General features: G+C 43.0%; 1 protein-coding gene across 1 annotated transcript in view; it reads left to right on the top strand.

Annotated features, from left to right (window-relative positions):
• The first annotated feature begins 315 nt into the window (after positions 1-315).
• LOC120997471 (transmembrane protein 26-like) overlaps positions 316-20,413 on the top strand; it is a 61,870-nt gene continuing 41,772 nt past the window's right edge. The window contains exon 1 of the mRNA XM_040427557.1: positions 316-342. The gene's annotated coding sequence lies outside the window, so the exon portion shown is untranslated. The remainder of the gene's footprint in view (positions 343-20,413) is intronic.

Raw genomic sequence — 20,413 nt, 5'->3', positions numbered from 1 at the left:
AGTAATGTTGGAGATGCTTCATTTTGATTAGAGCATACATTTCTGGAAGACCTGGTGGATACTATGTGACAACCCATCTCATCCAGAATTTTTTTATATCTCCTTGTCCATAGAAACATAACAGGAAGATTTTACTAATTGAGCGTTTGGAGGCTCGATGACGTGATCTCTCCAGCTTATTATCACACGGGCAGGGTGTGTTTCGTGCTGGAAATTCCTCTTTATTTGTTGGCTCCACTGACCCAGTGGGCTGGAGCATTTGAACAACTGGAGGAAAACTGAGAACCAAAAATCAGATCTTGCAGACTTCTCAGGAGGAAGACTAGATGGGGACAGCAGAAGGTAAGATTTACATTGATTTCTTCCTGTAAAGAGATTTGTGGGATACAAATGTAATGTATACAGTTAGACATTTTCTTGCATGCTTCTAGAATATGAAGCAGAGTGCAGGAAGGGAGTAACGAACCCCTCTCTGTCCTGATATACCTCGCTGTATAGAGAAATGATTCACAATGAGTTCCCACAAGTATGATGAGATACCGCATAATGAGGAAGTGTAGTCATAACTGTACCGTTGATGCAAAAAAGCCATCATCATATCTACAAAGTGCTGCAACAATTCTCCCGTTGCCGCTGACTTTCACGGACCTCACCCACATGGGGGGGGGGGGGGCAAGATTCCAGTCGAATTTCTAACAGTCAGTAGATTCCCTGTGAACTGGTGGAGCAGTCTAGAAGTAAATGTACCTGAAAGGCTCCAGTCACACACAGCTTTTTGTGGCAATTTTTGATGCAGGTTTGTGAGCCAAAGCCATAAGTGGATTCAGCGGGAAGAAGTAGAAGTTCTGTCTTTATATCGATCATTCCCTTTCAACCAACATCTGGCTTTGGCACAAAAACGAGATAAAAAAAGCCCTGCATGATGCCACCCTTAGGCCTCATTCACACTTGAGTGTTTAAACATTGGATTTCCATTGATGTGAGCCGAAACCAGGTGCAAGTCAAAATCAAAGAACAGGTGCAGATCTTTCCCTTAGGGCTCTTTCACATGAGCGGATCCCGTGTGGGTAAGTAATCCGCTGCGTGAAAGAGAGCCAAGCCGCATTCCGGACAGCAGAGATGTGATTTTGTAGTAAAAAAGATCAGAGGCATGGAGCATTATCAATCATGTTAATGCTTTGTGTCTCTGCTGTCCGGGCTTGACTGTCTTTCACGCAGCGGATTACCCGCACGGCATCCGCTCGTGTGAAAAAGCCCTTATACAGGTATATCTTTCCCTTAGGCTACATTCACACGAATGTTTGCAGAACGGGTGCGGACCTACTCATTTCTATGGGGCAGTGTGTTGTCCACATTCGTTGCAACGTGCTGTGGTCCTGCAAAAAAAAAAATAGAACATTGCGGACAAGAATAAGCATTTTCTATGATAGCCGCAGCATGTGCGGTCTACAAATTGCAGAACGCACATGGGCCGGTATCAGTGTTTTGTGGATCCACAAAGCACAACGTTCGTGTGAATGTAGCCTTATATATACACACTTTATCTCTGTGTAGGCTTCACTTCTGGTTTTGACTCAAATCACTGACCATACACTGAAATTTAAAAGGGGCCTTAGGCCAGTTAATAGAGTTCAGTGCAAGAAACTCGCTGGTGGTTATTTATCATTGTCGTTTGTACCTTTTTTTTTTGTCTAATTTTAAGTGTTTTCGTGTACCTCTTTGTTTTGCCACATTTTTTGTCTTTACTGGTTTGACAGTTTTTTTTATTTTAGGCTGATTTTGCAGTCTGCAAAATACAGATCCGCAAAAAATACAGACGACATCTCCATCCACTTTTTTTTTTGCGGACCCATTTTAATTATGTATTGTGCTACATTGAAACAGGGATCAGACCCTGAAATAGTGAAGTCGCTATACTGGGACAAAAATAAAAAGTTAAAAAAGTGTTTTATAAAAAAGTTTATTGTAAAACCAAAAAAGTGCCCCTTTCCCTTCATCAAGCAATTTTTAATAACATTGTTTTTTATAAAGAAAGACATATTAGATATTGCCACGAGTGGCACTATAAAAATATCAAATGATCTACCCCCTCAGGTGAATGCCATAAAAAAAAGCTATTTTTTTGGTCACCTTGATCCAAATATTTATCCAAAAATGGTACCAATAAAAAAAGTCAACTCTACCCGCATAAAAAGACAATCGGCAGAAGAAAAAAAAAATAATTGCTTTCAGAAAATGGACACAAAAACATGATTGTTTTTCAAAAATGTTTTATATAAAACAAAAAATAAAGACATATTTGGTATTGTCACTTCCATAACAACCTGCTCTTTGAAAATAACACATGATCCACCCTGTCAAAAAATAAACTGGTGACAGAACAGCCATTTTTTTTTTGCCTCACAAAAAGTGTTATATCAAGCGATCAAAAATCATATGTACCCCAAAATAGTACCAATAAAATTGTCACCTTATCCCGTAGTTTCCAAAATGGGTCACTTTTTGGGAGTTTCTACTGTAGTGGTGCATTAGGGTGTCTTCAAATGTGACATGGCATCTTAAAATTATCCCAGTGACATCTGCCTTCCAAAATCCATATGTTACTCCTTCCCTTCTGTGCCCTGTTGTGTGCCCATACAGCAGTTTAGGGCCACATATGGGGTGTTTCTATAAACTGAAGAATCAGGCTAATTATTGGGTTTTGTTTTGCTATTAACCCTTGCTGCCTTACAGGAAAAAAATTTATACAAATGGAAAATCTTCAAAGTGAAATTTTGAAATTTCTCCTATTTTCCTGTAATTCTAAAACACCTAAAGCAGGGATGCCCAACCTGCGGCCCTCCAGCTGTTGCAAAACTACAACTCCCAACATGCCCTGATATGTGTAGGCTGTCCAGGCATGCTGGGAGTTGTAGTTTTGCAACAGCTGGAGGGCCGCAGGTTGGGCATCCCTGACCTAAAGGGTTAACTACATTTGTAAAATCATATTTGAATAATTTGAGGGATGTAGTTTCTAAAATTGGTTCATTTATGGGTGGTTTCTATTATGTCAGCCCTGCAAAACTGAATTGGTCCTTTCAAAAGCGGGTTTTGGAATTTCCTTACAAATTTAAAAAATTGCACCTAAAATTGTACTCCATCTAACATCCCCCCCAAAAAAATGACATTTACAAAATGCCAAGATAAAGTAGACATATGAGAAATGTAAAGTAATAACTATTGAATGAGGTATCGCTATCTGTCTTAGGGCTCATTCAGACGGCCGTATGCTGTCTGCAAAAATACTGAATGCTATCCATTTTTTTGCAGACCCATAGCATTCAGTATTTTTGCGGACCCATAGACTTCAATGGGGCCATGTCCTGATTTTCACAGACAAGTATAGGACATGTTTCATTTGTTTTGCGGAACCGTGGAATAGAAAAGGGCCCCATAGAAGTGAATGGGTCAGCATCTAATCCGCAAAAAAATGGATCCTCATTTTTGCGGATAGCATATGGCCGTCTGAATGAGCCCTTAAAGGGACACTGACAGGGCCAAAAAGCATATTAAGGTATATATATATGACCGTACAGGTCTTATAAAGTGTATTAGAATCATATAGGTATCCCCCCTGTCCACCTTATAACTACAGTAATGTGAAGTTTTATAACTTGCCTGAATCGGGTTCAATCTGCCCAAGGGTGCCTCTGAGAATCAGACTGTGCGCAGGCACGATGCGATCCCGGCCAGTGAGGGTGCAGGGCGCATGCGCTGAAGATGGCCGGGGACACTAGTAGCCGCCCAGCGAAGTGAATATTGATGAGCTGGGCGGCGCTTCAAACGGCAGTTGGGGCGAGGCTGGCTGGGCGCAAGCTGAGGTGAAACGCCGCCCCTTCAGGCAAGTTATAAAACTTCACATTACTGTAGTTATAAGGTGGACAGGGGGGATACCTATATGATTCTAATACACCTTATAAGACCTGTACGGTCATATATATACCTTAATATGCTTTTTGGCCCTGTCAGTGTCCCTTTAAAAGAACAGAAATAGAAATTTTGAAAATTGCGAAGTTTTCCAAATTTGGTAAATTTTCAATTTTTATAAAAATAAAAGGTGAAATATATTGACTGAAATTCACCATTGTCATGAAGTGCAATGTGTCACAAGAAAACAATCTCGGAAGCGTTCCAAAGTTATTACCACATAAGTGATGCATGTCAGGTTTGCAAAAAAATGGCCTGGACAGGAGGGTGAAAACTGGTTAGAAGGGGTCAAATAAAGAGGTGACATGCTGCTACTTTCTCCCTCTACCTTTAGGTCTTGTTTTTGTGCAGTGTATCATGTATAGAACGCCCTATTGTCTGAAGCCAAAATAAATAGATATTATTGGAGCGTTAAGTTATTTTCCTGAATAGCAATGGGCCATCCTGCATGAAACATGTCAGTGGAATCTGTATTCCTTTTCTTCACAACTGTGTTCTGGAAATATTCCAATCTGTAACCCTGAATGACCTGGTGCAATTGAATAATCCTTTCATGCTGTTAGGAGGCTGGAATTTTCTTTCAGTGTTACTGCAGTGCTAGGATCAGATCACATATCCTGTCCTCAAAATAGAATATTAAAATATATTTTCCACAACCTGACATACCATTTTAAGTTTTTCTAGCCTTGCTAGATGTAAATGGATGTTACTAGCAATCAAGTATTAAAAAAAGATGTGGCGCATGCCCCAACATACTTACAGGATCTACATTCACATAAACCCTTCACAAATTTTGGCATTAACATTTTCGTTTCTTCCTCCATGTCTTCCCAGAGACATTTATTTTTTGGTTGACATAGCTGTAGGAGCTTGAAGCACAAGTTGTTGTAGTAATGGTACCATTTAAAGGGGTTACCTAGGATTAGAAAGACATGGCTGTATTCTTCCAAAAACAGCACCACCCCTGTCTGTAGGTTGTGTGTGGTATTGCAACTAAGCATTAACTTCAATGGAACTGAGATACACTATCAGACAATCTGTGGACAGGTGTCACTCTGTTTTTGGAAGGAGGCAGCCATGTTTTCGTAATCCTGGACAACTCGTTTAATGTTCCATATTATGTACTGTGAAAAATGGGGGAAAAACTGCAGTTGCACTATTTTGTAAGTCTTTTTTTTTGCAGCTTTTGTTCTACGTAAAAAATTGCACGATAACATGATATTCTGCGGATTGGTATCAGATTTTATAGTTTTTAACTAGGTTTACAAAATATATTTTTTAATGCTTTATCTCACCATATTTTCACTCCCAAAGCATTTTTTTCCATTAGGCCTCTTGCACGGCCGTGCGGTCACCAATGCACGGGCACCAACCGTGCGGCTGCCGCGACAGATCCAGACGGACAGAAACCCCGTAGTGCTTCCATGGGGTTCCGTACCTACGTTCCGCACTGCAGCTCTGGATTGCGGACCCATTCAAGTGTGCATGAGGCCTTAACCTGTGTCAGGGCTTGCTTTTGCAGGAGGAGCTGTAGTTTCTATTGATGCCATTTATTTCATGTTTTTTCATAATTTTTATTCCATTTTGAGAGAGGTGAGGTGACCAAAAATGTAATTCTGGCTGGCATTGGAATTTTTTCCAAAGTAATGCGATAGAATTAATATAAATCTTTTAGACAATGGAAGAAGTGGGAAATGGGTTCTAGCTTTTTAATATTTGTGTGTTGTTTTTTTTAAAGATATATATATTTATAATATCTTTTTAAACATTAGTAACCTCTCTTTTCTTTAACTAATACTGATATTGCATTGTATGGCAATTTTACTGGCCTCCTATTATACCCCGTAATAGGAGTGTTTTCATTGCATTCCTGGGGTCCGTCACTAGACCCCCAGCAGCTATGACAACTGATTCGCATCCTGTAATTGCTTTGCATGGAAAGATGATTGTGGGACAATGGGAGAGCCCTACTTCTGTTTAACCACTTAGATGCTGTGGCGTCTCAGGGGTTATACAGATGGAATCAGATATAGGTATCTTTGAACCTGGCCACTGCTGGCAGGTGTTTGTGTAAGGCCTCATGCACACGACCGTATTTTTTTGCGGTCCGCAAAACGGGGTTCCGTTTTCCCGTGATCCGTGACCGTTTTTTCGTCCGTGGGTCTTCCTTGATTTTTGGAGGATCCACGGACATGAAAAAAAAGTCGTTTTGGTGTCCGCCTGGCCGTGCGGAGCCAAACGGATCCGTCCTGAATTACAATGCAAGTCAATGGGGACGGATCCGTTTGACGTTGACACAATATGGTGCCATTTCAAACGGATCCGTCCCCATTGACTTTCAATGTAAAGTCTGGAGTCCCTTTTATACCATCAGATCGGAGTTTTCTCCAATCCGATGGTATATTTTAACTTGAAGCGTCCCCATCACCATGGGAACGCCTCTATGTTAGAATATACTGTCGGATATGAGTGAGATCGTGAAACCTCATTTCCGACAGTATATTCTAACACAGAGGCGTTCCCATGGTGATGGGGACGCTTCTAGTTAGAATATACTACAAACTGTGTACATGACTGCCCCCTGCTGCCTAGCAGCATCCGATCTCTTACAGGGGGCCGTGATCAGCACAATTAACTCCTTAGGTGCCGCACCTGAAGGGGTTAATTGTACTATCATATCCCCCTGTAAGAGATCAGGGCTGCCAGGCAGCAGGGGGCAGACCCCCCCCTCCCCAGTTTGAATATCATTGGTGGCCAGTGCGCCCCCCCCCCCCCCTCCTCCCTCTATTGTAATAATTCGTTGGTGGCACAGTGTGCGCCCCCCATTGGCCCCCCCTCCCTCTATAGCATTAACAACATTGGTGGCTAGTGTGCGGCCTCCCATCTTCCCCCCCCCCCCCCCCCCCCCGATCATTGGTGGCAGCGGGTTACTAGCAATAGTACAATAGTAAAGATTCATACTTACCTGGGAGCTGCGAGGTTCGTGTCCGGCCGGGAGCTCCTCCTACTAGTAAGTGACAGTTCATTTAGCAATGCGCCGCACAGACCTGTCACTTACCAGTAGGTGGAGCTCCCGGCCGGACACGAACATCGCAGCAGCAGCCTGGAGCAGGTAAGTATGAACCTTCTACTATTGTACTATTGCTAAGTAACCATGGCAACCAGGACTGTAGTAGCGTCCCGGTTGCCATGGTTACCGATCGGAGCCCCAGCGATTAAACTGGGACTCCGATCGGAACTCCGCTGCCACCAATGATGGGGGGGGGGGGGGGGGGGGAGATGGGAGGCCGCACACTGGCCACCAATGTTGTTAATGCTATAGAGGGAGGGGGGGCGCACACTGTGCCACGAACGAATTATTACAATAGCGGGAGGGAGGGGGGGGGGCGCACACTGTGCCACCAACGAATTATTACAATAGAGGGAGGGGGGGGGGGCCGCACTGGCCACCAATGATATTCAAACTGGGGAGGGGGGGGAGGGTCTGCCCCCTGCTGCCTGGCAGCCCTGATCTCTTACAGGGGGCCGTGATCAGCACAATTAACCCCTTCAGGTGCCGCACCTGAAGGGGTTAATTGTGCTGATCACGGCCCCCTGTAAGAGATCGGGTGCTGCCAGGCAGCAGGGGGCAGTCTTGTACACAGTTTGTAGTGTATTCTAACTAGAAGCGTCCCCATCACCATGGGAACGCTTCTGTGTTAGAATATACTGTCGGTTCTGAGTTTTCACGAAGTGAAAACTCAGCTTTGAAAAAGCTTTTATGCAGACGGATCTTCGGATCCGTCTGTATAAAAACTAACCTACGGCCACGGATCACGGACACGGATGCCAATCTTGTGTGCATCCGTGATTTTTCACGGACCCATTGACTTGAATGGGTCCGCGAACCGTTGGCCGTGAAAAAAATAGGACAGGTCATATTTTTTTCACGGCCAGGAAACACGGATCACGGATGCGGCTGCAAAACGGTGCATTTTCAGATTTTTCCACGGACCCATTGAAAGTCAATGGGTCCGCGAAAAAAAACGGAAAACGGCACAACGGCCACGGGTGCACACAACGGTCGTGTGCAGGAGGCCTAACACAGCCAGCAACCACTGTATATTGAGCAGTCTCAAGTAGTGCACTGGGAGTGGGTTGCAATACTTTTTCACACCACTGTACGCATGTACCACAAACTGATGCATACTGTACATTAACCCCTTAAGGACCCTACCATATTTCACCTTAAGGACCAGGCCATTTTTTGCAAATCTGACATGTGGCACTTTATGTGGTGATAACTTTAAAATGCTTTTACTTATCCAGGCCATTCTTAGACTGTTTTCTCGTCGCATATTGTACTTCATGACAATGGTAAAATTTAGTCAAACAAATGTATTTTTATTTATAAAAAGAAAAATGTACCCAAAATTTGGAAAATTTTGCAAATTTCCAAATTTCAATTTCTCTTTTATAAAAGATAGTAATACTTCCAAAAATAGTCATTACTTTACATTCCCCATATGTCTACTACATGTTTGGATCATTTTGTGAATGCCATTTTATTTTTTGGGGATGTCAGAAGGCTTAGAAGGTTAGAAGCAAATCTTGAAATTTTGAAGTCACTTTGTGAGGCTTACATAATTGAAACCACCCAAAAATGACCCAATTTTAGAAACTACACCCTCAAGGTATTCAAAACTGATTTTACAAACTTTGTTAACTCTTTAGGTGTTCCACAAGAATTAATGGAAAATGGAGATGAAATTTCAGAATTTCACTTTTTTGGCAGATTTTCCATTTTAATACATTTTTTTCCACTAACCAAGCAAGGGTTAACAGCCAAACAAAACTCAATATTTATGGCCCTGATTCTGTAGTTTAAAGAAACACCCCATATGTGGTCGTATACTGCTGTACGGGCACACGGCATTGCACGAAAGGAAAGGAACGCCATATGGTTTTTGGAAAGCAGATTTCACTGGGATAATATTAAGCTGCCATGTCACATTTGAAGACCCCCTGATGCACTGCTAGAGTAGAAACTCCAAAAAAGTGACTTCATTTTAGAAACTACACCCCTCAAAGTATACAAAACTGATTTTACAAACTTTGTTAAACCTTTAGGTGTTCCACAAGAACTAATGGAAAATGGAGATGAAATTTCAGAATTTCACTTTTTTGGCAGATTTTTCCATTTTAATCCATTTTTTCCAGTTACAAAGCAAGGGTTAACAGCCAAACAAAACTCAATATTTATGGCCCTGATTCTGTAGTTTACAGAAACACCCCATATGTGGTTGTAAACTGCTGTATGGGCACACAGCATTGCACAGAAGGAAAGGAACGTCATATGGTTTTTGGAGGGCAGATTTTGCTGTACTGGTTTTTTGACACCATGTCCCATTTGAAGTCCCCCTGATACACCCCTAGAGTAGAAACTCCCAAAAAGTGACCCCATTTTGGAAACATATGATTTTTGGTTGCTCTATATTACACTTTTTGTGAGGCAAGGTAACAAAAAAGCAGTTTTGGCACAGTTTTTATTTTTTTACAACATTCATCTGACAGGTTAGATCATGTGGTATTTTTATAGAGCAGGTTGTTACGGATGCGACAATACCAAATATGACTTTTTTGGTGGTTTGTTTCAGTTTTATATAACAAAGCATTTTTGAAAAGCCGCATTTTTTTTTTTTTTGGGAGACTGTCTTGTGTAGGGGCTCTTTTTTTGGGATGATATGACGGCTTGATTGGTACTATTATAGGGTACATATGACTTTTTGATCGCTAGCTATTACACTTTTTGTGATGTAAGGTGACAAAAAAATGGCTTTTTTGACAGTTTATTTTTTATGGTGGTCACCTGAGGGGTTAGGTCATGTGGTATTTTTATATAGCAGGTTTTTACGGACACGGAAATGCCTACTACGTATACTTTTTTTATTTACTTAAAGGGGTTATCCGACTTAAATAAATCTATTCTAATTGCATTTATTGTAGACCAGTGAAAGATTCTTAAAATCACTTTTTATTACCTATCGATCACTGTTTGGCCAGTTCAGTTCAGGGTCATGTTACACCTGACGTCAGTAACCCTGCTCTGCTGGTGACGTCTCGTTTACAAGCTTCTCTCTGCTTGAGGGAGTGTCCAGGCTGTGTAAACGAGACGTCAGAGCCTCTGGTGCCCTCCCCCCTCCAGCTCTCCAGCTCTCCTCACACTGCCTGGCTCTGCTCTGCTGATGACGTCTCGTTTGCAAGCTTCTCTCTGCTTGAGGGAGTGTCCAGGCTCTGTAAACGAGACGTCAGAGCCTCTGGTGCCCTTCCCCCTCCAGCTCTTGTCACTGCCTCGGCTCTGCTATGCGATCGCTCATGTGCAGTACAAACCAGAGCCGAGGTGATCTCCAGCAGAACAGGGTATGTTTGTCCCTCCTGCATTCACTGGGGCTAGAGGTGGCAGTTTGTAAACGTTCCCCTCTGCATCTGGGGATCGTTATTACAGCGCCCCCCCCCCCCCACACACACACACACACGTACACACACACGTACACACACACGTACACATTCAACACCCCCTGGGAAATATAAATAAATTATTGGCCATCATTATTATGATCATCATCATCATCAAATCCTTATCTGCCACCAATCTATGGATTTATCTAAACAATATCCATATTGAATATATTTGAATAATATAGATATTGCTTAGATACAGATAATGCTAATGATATTTTCACACTAGCGGCAGGACGTATCCGACAGGCTGTTCACCCTTTCGGAGCCGCCACGCCGCTATTTGACGGTGCCGCTGGACGGATCAGTTATTGCAATTCATTTCTAGACAGATCCGCACCTGGATCCGTCTACAAATGCTGTCACTTGTCACACTGATCGGCGGATCCAGCAGGCACGCAGCTCCGACGACGGAGCTGCCGTGCGGATCCGGCGTTGCAAAACAACTGAAGGACGGATCCGCCCTTTCGGTCTGCGCATGCGCAGAACATGAAAAATGTGAAAAAGACTGACAGAGGGATCCGTCCATCCACATGACAAGTGGATAGACGGATCCGTTATTGCAATGCATTTCTAGACGGATCCGCACCTGGATCCGTCTACAAATGCTGTCAGTTCAGTTGTCACACTGATTGGCGGATCCGGCGGGCAGCTCCGACGATGGAACTGCCTGCCGGATCACACTAACGCTAGTGTGAAAGTACCATAAAAAGTCAAAAATCCAGGACTTTTAGTCAAGTGGCCGCTCGCTGTGCACTGCCGTGCTGCGCCATAGCTCCACCACCGTCCCCTTTATAGTCAATGGGGACAGAGCGGCAGTCCAGCGGCACGGCAAAATAGCGGCTGGCCGGATCCGACAGGGTGAACAGCCTGTTGGATCGATCCTGCCTCTAGTGTGAAAGTACCCTTAGGCTCCATTCACACATCCGCAAATGGGTCCACATTTGTTCTGCAATTTTGCGGAACGGGTGCGGACCCATTCATTTTCTATGGTGACGGAATTTGGAATTAGTGCAAATACGTCCTCCTTGATATACTGTAATAACATAAAGAAAATTTTTAGACTAGAAACAAAACCAAACATGAAAGAAATGTATGTAAAATAACATAACTTACACTGTGCAGCTGCAATGTGACAGGGAGGTCTTCTGCCCTGTGTGTGTATTTATTTATTTTTATGCAAAGTGCAGAGCAGGGTGAGGGAAAGGTCAGATTGTTCACGCCCAGAAATATTCATGAGGCAGAGCTCAGGCTTTGTTGTTATACGCCCCCTCAGCATGTACTTCAGCATGTAAACAAAGCAATGACAGAACCATGAAAAGGTGCAAATATGGGTTTTAACTTGATGAAATCAAGCTTAACCAAATTATATGTATATCCTGATGGATTTTAAGTGTTTTTTTTTTTTTTTTTTTTATTAACTCGGATAACCCCTTTAAGTTTTACAGAATTTGTGTCTCCATATTCTGAGCCATATATACCGGTATATATATTTTTTGGGGCGATAGTCTTAGGTAGGGGCTCTCATTTATTGCGGGATGAGGTGACTGTTAGATTGGAACTATTTTGGGGGTATACGCCTTTTTGATCGCTTGGTGTTGCACTTTTAGTAATGTAAGGTGACAAAAAAAGGTTTATTTAGCACAGTTTTTATTTCATTTTTTTGACAGTGTTCATCTGAGGGTTTAGGTAATGTGATAGTTTTATAGAGTTGGTCAATACAGATGCGGCGATACCTAATATGTCTACTTTTTTCCCTATTTTAAAAAAAAACTTTTCCCTTTATTTTGGCAAAAGGATTTTTAATTTTTGGGGAGAAAACTTATTTTTTTCACTTTATTTTTTGTCCCACTCTGGGACTTCAACTTTTGGGGGTCTGATTCCCTTTACAATGCATGACAATACTTCTGTATTGTCATGCATTGGCTGTAAGTGTATTACAGCCTTCCTGCCTGTGAGATCCAGGGGGATGGATCTCAAAGGCTCCCGCGGAAGGCAGCCACGATGCCTAAGGCAGGCATCATGCTGCCTTCCATGCCATCGGGTCCCTGTCACAGCAGCACAGGGAACCGATGTCACGGCGGGGAGTGTGGAAAAACCCCCACCGTGCAATAGCTGAGGCTGCAACGCCAGATAGCAAGTAACAGGGAGCAGGTCACCTCCTAATGTAACCCTGAGCTCTCCCTAGACTCCTAGCGCATGAGCCGCCTCAGAAGGTAAGGGGGCTCATGCTCACCAACCTAGGACCCTGCTATCCCTAGGCCTGATGACAGGGAAGAGAATACCTGTGCATCCACGACACGGATGACAGGCGTCTCCAGAGGCCCAGTAGCTGACAGGATGCAAGGCTATGGGTGAAGCAGTACGGCAGGTAAGTCACACAGCAACATAACAATGCTATCTACACTTACCTGCCGCAGCCGAGATGGACGGAGGCTCCAGGCTGGGAAACCCACAGTCTTGCCTTCGCTTAACCCCTCCGGAAAAGCGCCCCACTTCCGGAACAGTCACACCACAATCAAACCTCCAAGCAAAACCCACACCATAACTACATACACCAGGTGGGGGGAGGAATTACAGAAACACACCGGAGGGGACAACAGACACAGCAAAGGAAACAGAATAACAAATAGGGATCGCTCACACAGACATAATCATTCAGCCAGGGAGCAAAGCTCCTACACAGACTGAAGCAAAATCAAACTGACCTTCAGGCTCCACCACACCAACATATAAGGAGGCCTGAGGTCACACCCACCACACCTACCAAGCAAACCTTAAAGGGTTTCTACCACTTCGTTTTTACATATTTAGCTGTCAGACACTAGCGATCCGCTAGTGTCTGCTCTGCCAAACCATCCTAATATAATTGCTTTTGGGGCAGCCGTTTCGCTAAAAAAATAACTTTTATTCATATGCTAATGAGCCTCTAGGTGCTATGGGGGCATCATTAGCACCTAGAGGCTCGGTCTACCTTCACAAACTGCCGCCGCCCAGCGCGTCCCTCCAGCCCGCCCATCTCCTCCGGAATGCGATCCTCCCTGTGAGCGTATGTATTCTGCGCATGCGCTGTGAATGTCTGACCGCTTCCCTGCTCAGACATCTCCACTGCGCCTGCGCCGATGACGTCATAGTGCTCCGAGGAACAGGCGCAGTGGAGATGTCTGAGCAGGGAAGTGGTCAGACATTCACCGCGCATGTGCCGAATACATACGCTCACAGGGAGGATCGCATTCCGGAGGAGATGGGCGGGCTGGAGGGACGCGCTGGGCGGCGGCAGTTTGTGAAGGTAGACCGAGCCTCTAGGTGCTAATGATGCCCCCATAGCACCTAGAGGCTCATTAGCATATGAATAAAAGTTATTTTTTTAGCGAAACGGCTGCCCCAAAAGCAATTATATTAGGATGGTTTGGCAGAGCAGACACTAGCGGATCGCTAGTGTCTGACAGCTAATTATGTGAAACGAAGTGGTAGAAACCCTTTAACCCTGTGCACACCAAAGCAGGGAAAGGAAACATCCTAAAAGGGAAAGCGCACACACATGCAAATCAACAAGTTGCCACCGGCAACCAGCATGCGCGGTGAAAGTGTCACGGCACACACCAAAGGCCGTGACACCCGATGGCTGCTTTCTCCCTGCACGGACATCGCACGTGCCGCGGGCAGCACTGACTGCGGCTGTACAGGGATTTCACCGATGCCGGCACATGCAGCAGGGGTTCGGCTATGAGTGACTGCCGGACCCCTGCCGCTGATCGGGCGGGAGCAGCCCCTGCACCCGCCCGATCACCATGACGTATCTGTACTTCTCTGGTCCTTACGTCACAGCCAGAAATGACGTACATGTACGTCATGGGTCCTTAAGGGGTTAAACATACAAACCTAATTACATACTGTACTCACACCACATCTTGTACTATGAGACAAGAATGTTTATTAGGTAATGAATGGGTTGGCTCCCCCTCCCACCATTCACTGCGCAGGTCCCTGACGTCACCATGCCTGGCCAGCGTGATGACGTGGTGGTGTTATCACGTCAGCATGCAATACATTTGGCGTATTTTCTTCAATCAAGATGATTGTGACGGCCTCTTTACGAGCAAATGGATGAGTATGTATTTTTTTTTTTTTAACTCCTGATTAACCCCTGAAAGGCGTCAATGTGACTGTCAGATACCGTTATCATCTGAGGGGTGTAATGACGGGGGGGGGCAGCTTAATCACCGTTCCCCATCTTTGCGCCCGCTACATACAATGGAAAGCGATTCGTGACAAAGTAATTAATAACGAATCAAATTTCTTTCTGAACTTTGGCGAAGTAACTGAATAGAATTTTTGATAACTTCGCTCATCTCTAGTCCTCATACAGGACTGTTATGTTACCATTGAACCAGCCTGTGTCAGGACCAACGTTTTCGCTAAGCAGCGCGCTCTGAACATAAGAGAGAAAACACAATTCCCTGGTCATCACCAAACCCAATAACAGCTCTATCTGTCTACAGGTTTGAAATTTTTGACTCTATAATTCCCAGCTTGCACAAAAAGGAAAGAGTAGTCAGGACGTAGATCAAACAACTACAGGTTAGTAAAAGCATGTATGCAGACATACTACGTACCAACCAACTCTTTCAAGGGTCAAGCGCCATTACCGGGGCAAGAATTTCAACAAAATCTTAGAGGCTTTATATCTCAGGGTTTTTTATTATTATTATTATTGTTGCCGTTCATAGGGAATATAAAAATATACATATGTATAACCCCCATCATTTGATCTATTGTAATGTAACAGAAAACAACAGTTCATCTTCTCAATGCTCAAGGACCAATAATATCTAGTAATAACCACATACTTTTATCTACAATATTCATTTTCTCCGAGATACGGACATTTTACCGGGATTAAGGGGGTTACACGGCAGCAAACATTTCTTTACAGTGGGTTAAAAAAAAAAATACGCACCTCCCTGATCCACCAACACTTCCTGGGTCCCCACCAGTCTCTTCTTTCTAGTTCCTCTCGACGACCAGGAACTTTCCAGTGTCAGTTACTGGCTGAGCAGTTACTTCCTGTGTATCCAGGAAGAAGAGACCGGTGGAGACCCTAAAAACAAATGGAGCGGTGAGGTGAGTAATCAATTTTTTTTTTTTTTTTTTTTTTTTCACACCCATTCTAAGGCTAGGTTCATATTTGCAGTGGAGGCTGCGACAGGAGCTTCCTTTGAAGATTTTGGCAAAAAAAAAGGACAAAATACAGCTGCAGTACATGCTGGTAGTTAACAGACACCGACAAACCGCATTGTAGTGAATAGTATCGATGGGTCGCTGGCAGTGTCTGGTGCATACCGGATCCAGTGGTTCTGGTATTCTATTCCTGTGCCAAAACAGAATACCAGAACATACAATGGTGCTTGAAAGTTGTGAATTTTCTATATTTCTGCATAAATTTGGCTTAAAATACATCGCATTTTTACACAAGTCCTAAAAGTAGATATTAGACTTGGTCACTTGTTTATGGAGGAAAATGATCTAATATCACATTTCTGTGAGTGGCAAAAGTATGCGAACCTTTTTTTTCAGTATCTGGTGTGACCCCTTCCAGAAGAAGCCGATAGTGGGTGAAACCCTGGTCGAAAGAAATAAAGAAATTCCGCCAAATTTTTACAGATTCTTTATTTACAATGTTCAATGTGCAATAAAACTGACCAGTTACTTTTGTTCTACAGGTCAGTATGAGTCCAGCGATACCTTATGTTATTTTTTTTGCTGCCATATTCTGACACCTATAACTTTTTTGAAATTATGTGTACAGAGCTGTGTGAGCACTATTTTTTTTGCGAGGGGATCTGTACTTTTCATTGATACCATTCTGGGATGTGTACAACTTTTTATTAAAATTTTTTGTGGGAAATGAAGCGACCAAAAATGTATAGTATGGGTGTTTTCACAAGTGAGGATACCCATGATACATTTTTTAATCTATTTATTTATTATTATTTTTTTGAGGGGGGTGGCGGAAGGGGGGTGATTTGAATTTTTATATTGGGGTGATTTGAATTTTATATTTGAATTATTTATTTTTTTATAAAAAATGCGTGCTTCCGGGTTTGCACGTTTTTAGGGTTTTGACATCACAGCGTTCACTATGCATTAAAAATGACCTGACATTATTATTCTGCGACTCAATATAAATGCGGCGATACCAAACTTGAACATTTTGGTTTTTGTTTTACTAATTAAAAAAAAATTAAAACCTTCAGAAAAATCTATATTTTCTTTGCATCGCTATATTCTGACAGCCATAACCTTTTTATATTGCGGTCTACAGAGCTTTATAAGGGCTTGTTTTTTGCGTAACGCACTGTAGTTTTCATTGATGCCATTTTTGTAGTATATACAACATTTTAATCACCGTTATTCAAATTTTTTGGGGGACAAAATGACCAAAAAATTGCAAAGCGCGTGTTTTTCATATTTTTTTCTGTTACTGCGTTAACCGCACAAGACTTTTTTTAAAATAGTTTAATAGTTCAGACATTTTCGGATGCGGCGATACCCAATATGTTTATTTTATTTATTGTTTATGTATTTTTATATGTAAAATTGGGAAAGGGGGGTGGTTCAAACTTTTAATATAGTGGTGTTTTTTTTAACTTTTTTTTAAACTTTATTTAACTTTTTTTCTTTACAGCAATTAGCCCCCATAGGGGCCTCGTACACGGGATCTTTTGATCCCCTCTCCTATTCACCATAATAGAGATCTATTATGGTGAATAGGATTTTTATACACTCGTGCATAGCTCAGTATGGAGAAAGCCATGGCAAGCCTGGATCGCTTCAGCAGCGTCCAGGCTGCCATGGCAACCGATCGGAGCCCCGCGATTTCACTGCGGGGGCTCCGATCGGAAGGAAGATGGAGGCGCGTCACGTGACAGGTGCCGCGATCAGCCTTGATCGCGGCACCTGAGGGGTTAAATGGCAGGAGCGGCGCGATCGCCGCTTCCTGTTAGTGCGGCAGATCGCTCATATGGAGCGGGCTCACTGCAGAGGCCCGCTCCATACATCCCCTGTCACGCAATGACGTACCTGTACGTCATAATGCGTGAAGGGGTTAATAAGCAGTATAACAAACAATGAAGAACAAGTGAAGTGGACCAAGGCTAACGATAAGTGTGGAGACCTTGCGCATTCTTGGACTTCAGGTAGCTTCCTTAAAACCTATTATTAAAAAGAAACGGTCAGTAGGTTTACATATCGTGAACAACCACCACAAAATTCTGCTCTTTTATAGCTTCAGCATCATGCATTTAGAAAATCTACAGGATTGTGCAAAAATCAAAGTTCTAATCATGTGCACCCTGGGTTAACCCTGAATAGGCAGTGCCTATGATTAGTCATGCAGTCCAGGCTAAAGCCATGTCTCCCAGGCATGTGCAGTAAAGGTACGGCCAATTTTTTATTATTTTTTTTGGAGGCTTTGCCTGCAGGATTTTTGGCCAAAGCCAGAAGTGGATCCACCAAGAAGAAGTCCTTTGTTTTATATTTCCGATTCCTTTTTGAATCTACTTCTTGCTTTGGTAGAAAATTCTGCAGGCAAATATGCCTCAAAACGTCGTCCAAACTGTGTCAGGGGTGCACCTAGCCTTTCTGTTGCCTGAGGCGAAAACTGAAACAGCCAAACAATGCAAATTTCCTAACCTAATTACTGCCCTTCAGCACATGGCCCTTCGGCTGCCCCCCTCTTGCCTCTACCTGGTGTTGTCTGAGGCGATTGCCTCACCTGGCCTCATTGGTGGTGCACCCCTGGTGGCCGTACCCTAAGGCAAGGTGTACTTGCCTCAGCTTCATCAGCACTGAATCTCCTTCACTCAGGTCCACTGCCCCATTATATGAGTAGTATGCAGATGAAGCCAACTACAGTACACCTTGCTTTACTGCACACGCCCAGGAGATATGGGTTCAACTCGAACTATGCAAATTTTCACAGGAATGGCACCACCCAGAAGACTATTTGGGGATAGTTAGCATGCATAACTTTTTCTTCTTTTACATGAATGCAATATAATGCAGTTTAAATAGAAGCACAATGTAAAAGGGGTTGTCCCATCTCCCCTTTTTCCCCTTCCTTCAAGAACCACAGCTCACCATTTTCTGCCAGTTGTGGGGGCAGTACTATCACTTTCATTGACAGTACAAGCAAGCAGCGCTCTTCTGACATCTTCGTTGCTTGCCTATTATAAGCTCAAGAACTGGGTTGCTATACTGAACAGCTCCTGGGCTATTGAAGAGTGGCGGCCATGCCTACGTGAATATGCATACTCCCACGATACCAGCCACCAGATCCAGAAAAAGCATGAGGATACCACACAAACATGGCCATTACTGCGGTGTCACAGTGGTGGCCCTAACCCTGACAAATAGCAATAAAAGATGGATAAGACGAGGCAAGGACAACAAACGAAGGAACCAGTTTCAGTAATTACAAGCATTTGGTTATTTGTTATTTAACAGTGATGCACAAGTTGAAAGTTGGAGGCCATGATGGGAATACAATTTTAAATCTGATAAAGAGCTGAATAACATAATATGGTGGTTTAGGTGGTGTAAATATACCAACAGGTTTCATTTAAGATATTCATAAGTTTAGACTAGCTACAGTTACAAATGTTGCTTCAGCTGTTTCCATAGGCTAAGATGGCGAGAGCCACACAGAAGATCAACCATCTATACATTCAGTATCTGGGCCAAGACCCTCTGGTGGGACCAGTGTTGGACTGGGTTCCTTGGGCCCACTAGAGAAAACTATTCTTGGGGCCCAAACCCTATGTGATCAACAAAATCTAGGTTTTGAATCAAAAACAATCTAGTGGCAAATAATTGGCTCCAAAGGCAGCTCCAATTGGGATTTTTCTCTTGGAACTTTGGGGCCTAATATAGCTTCTGAGACTGAGCCCACCGGAGGATCCTCTGGTACTGTGGTGGGCCACATCTTGTGGATATGAGAACCCTTGTGACAACTAATGTGCGCTTCATGTCCTGGGCAAAAACATTTTGTGCAATACCCTTTAATTACTACATACATTATATGTGCAATACAGGATTTCTATGTGCAGACTGCACCAAATATATGTATATTGGAAACAGTTAACCTGTTCCTAGTAAAAATTCTGTGCTTAGTTTTAACCACTTAACTGTTCTGCCGGAGTTCAGCTGTTATACACTGAACTAATCCTACAGTATGTAGTAATCTCCCTCTAGTGGGGCTGCAGCTAGCAAGTTATATTTTACCATGTACTGGTACATAACGCCAGTAAGGGTGACAAAGAATAAGTGTCATTTATCAAAAGTGTCAAAAGTGTGAAAACTAGTGTTAATGTTTTTTTAATTTTATTTATTATTACTTATTTATTTATATAATATTAATACAAAGAACGCAAATTCAAATCAATATTTGTTGTGACCACCGTTTGCTGTCAAACAAAGCTGTAATTCTTCCAACTACACTTGCACACCGTGTTTGGAGTAACTCGGCAGTTCTTGGAGAATTAACCGCAGATCTTCTGTGGTTGTAAGCTCGCACAAATCCTTTAGTTTCTTCATGTAATCCCAGACAGATTTGATGTTGAGATCAGGGCTGTAAGGGGGTCATATAATCACTTCCAGGACTCCATGTTCTTCTTCATGCTGAAGATAGTTCTTAAAGTGTAACTGTCATATTTTTTGTTTTGTTTGCTAGTTTATTAGAGCTAGGCATGTATACCCAAGTTAGTCTGTCAATGGTTGTCAAAAGATCTGTAATTACTTTATAATAACAGCCTTCATTAATGTCCTCTGTCTTTCCACTGGTCCCTTAAAAGACTGTTGCTAGGGCTTGTCTGTCTTCCTTTTAGTATAGTAGAGAAAGAGAAAGTTTCTGCTTCGGCGCAAAATCACTGGAGAAGACGGTCTTAAT

The sequence above is a fragment of the Bufo bufo genome, chromosome 1 (assembly GCF_905171765.1).
Source record: "Bufo bufo chromosome 1, aBufBuf1.1, whole genome shotgun sequence".
NCBI lineage: Eukaryota > Metazoa > Chordata > Amphibia > Anura > Bufonidae > Bufo > Bufo bufo.
This window is presented reverse-complemented; position numbering and strand designations above follow the sequence as displayed.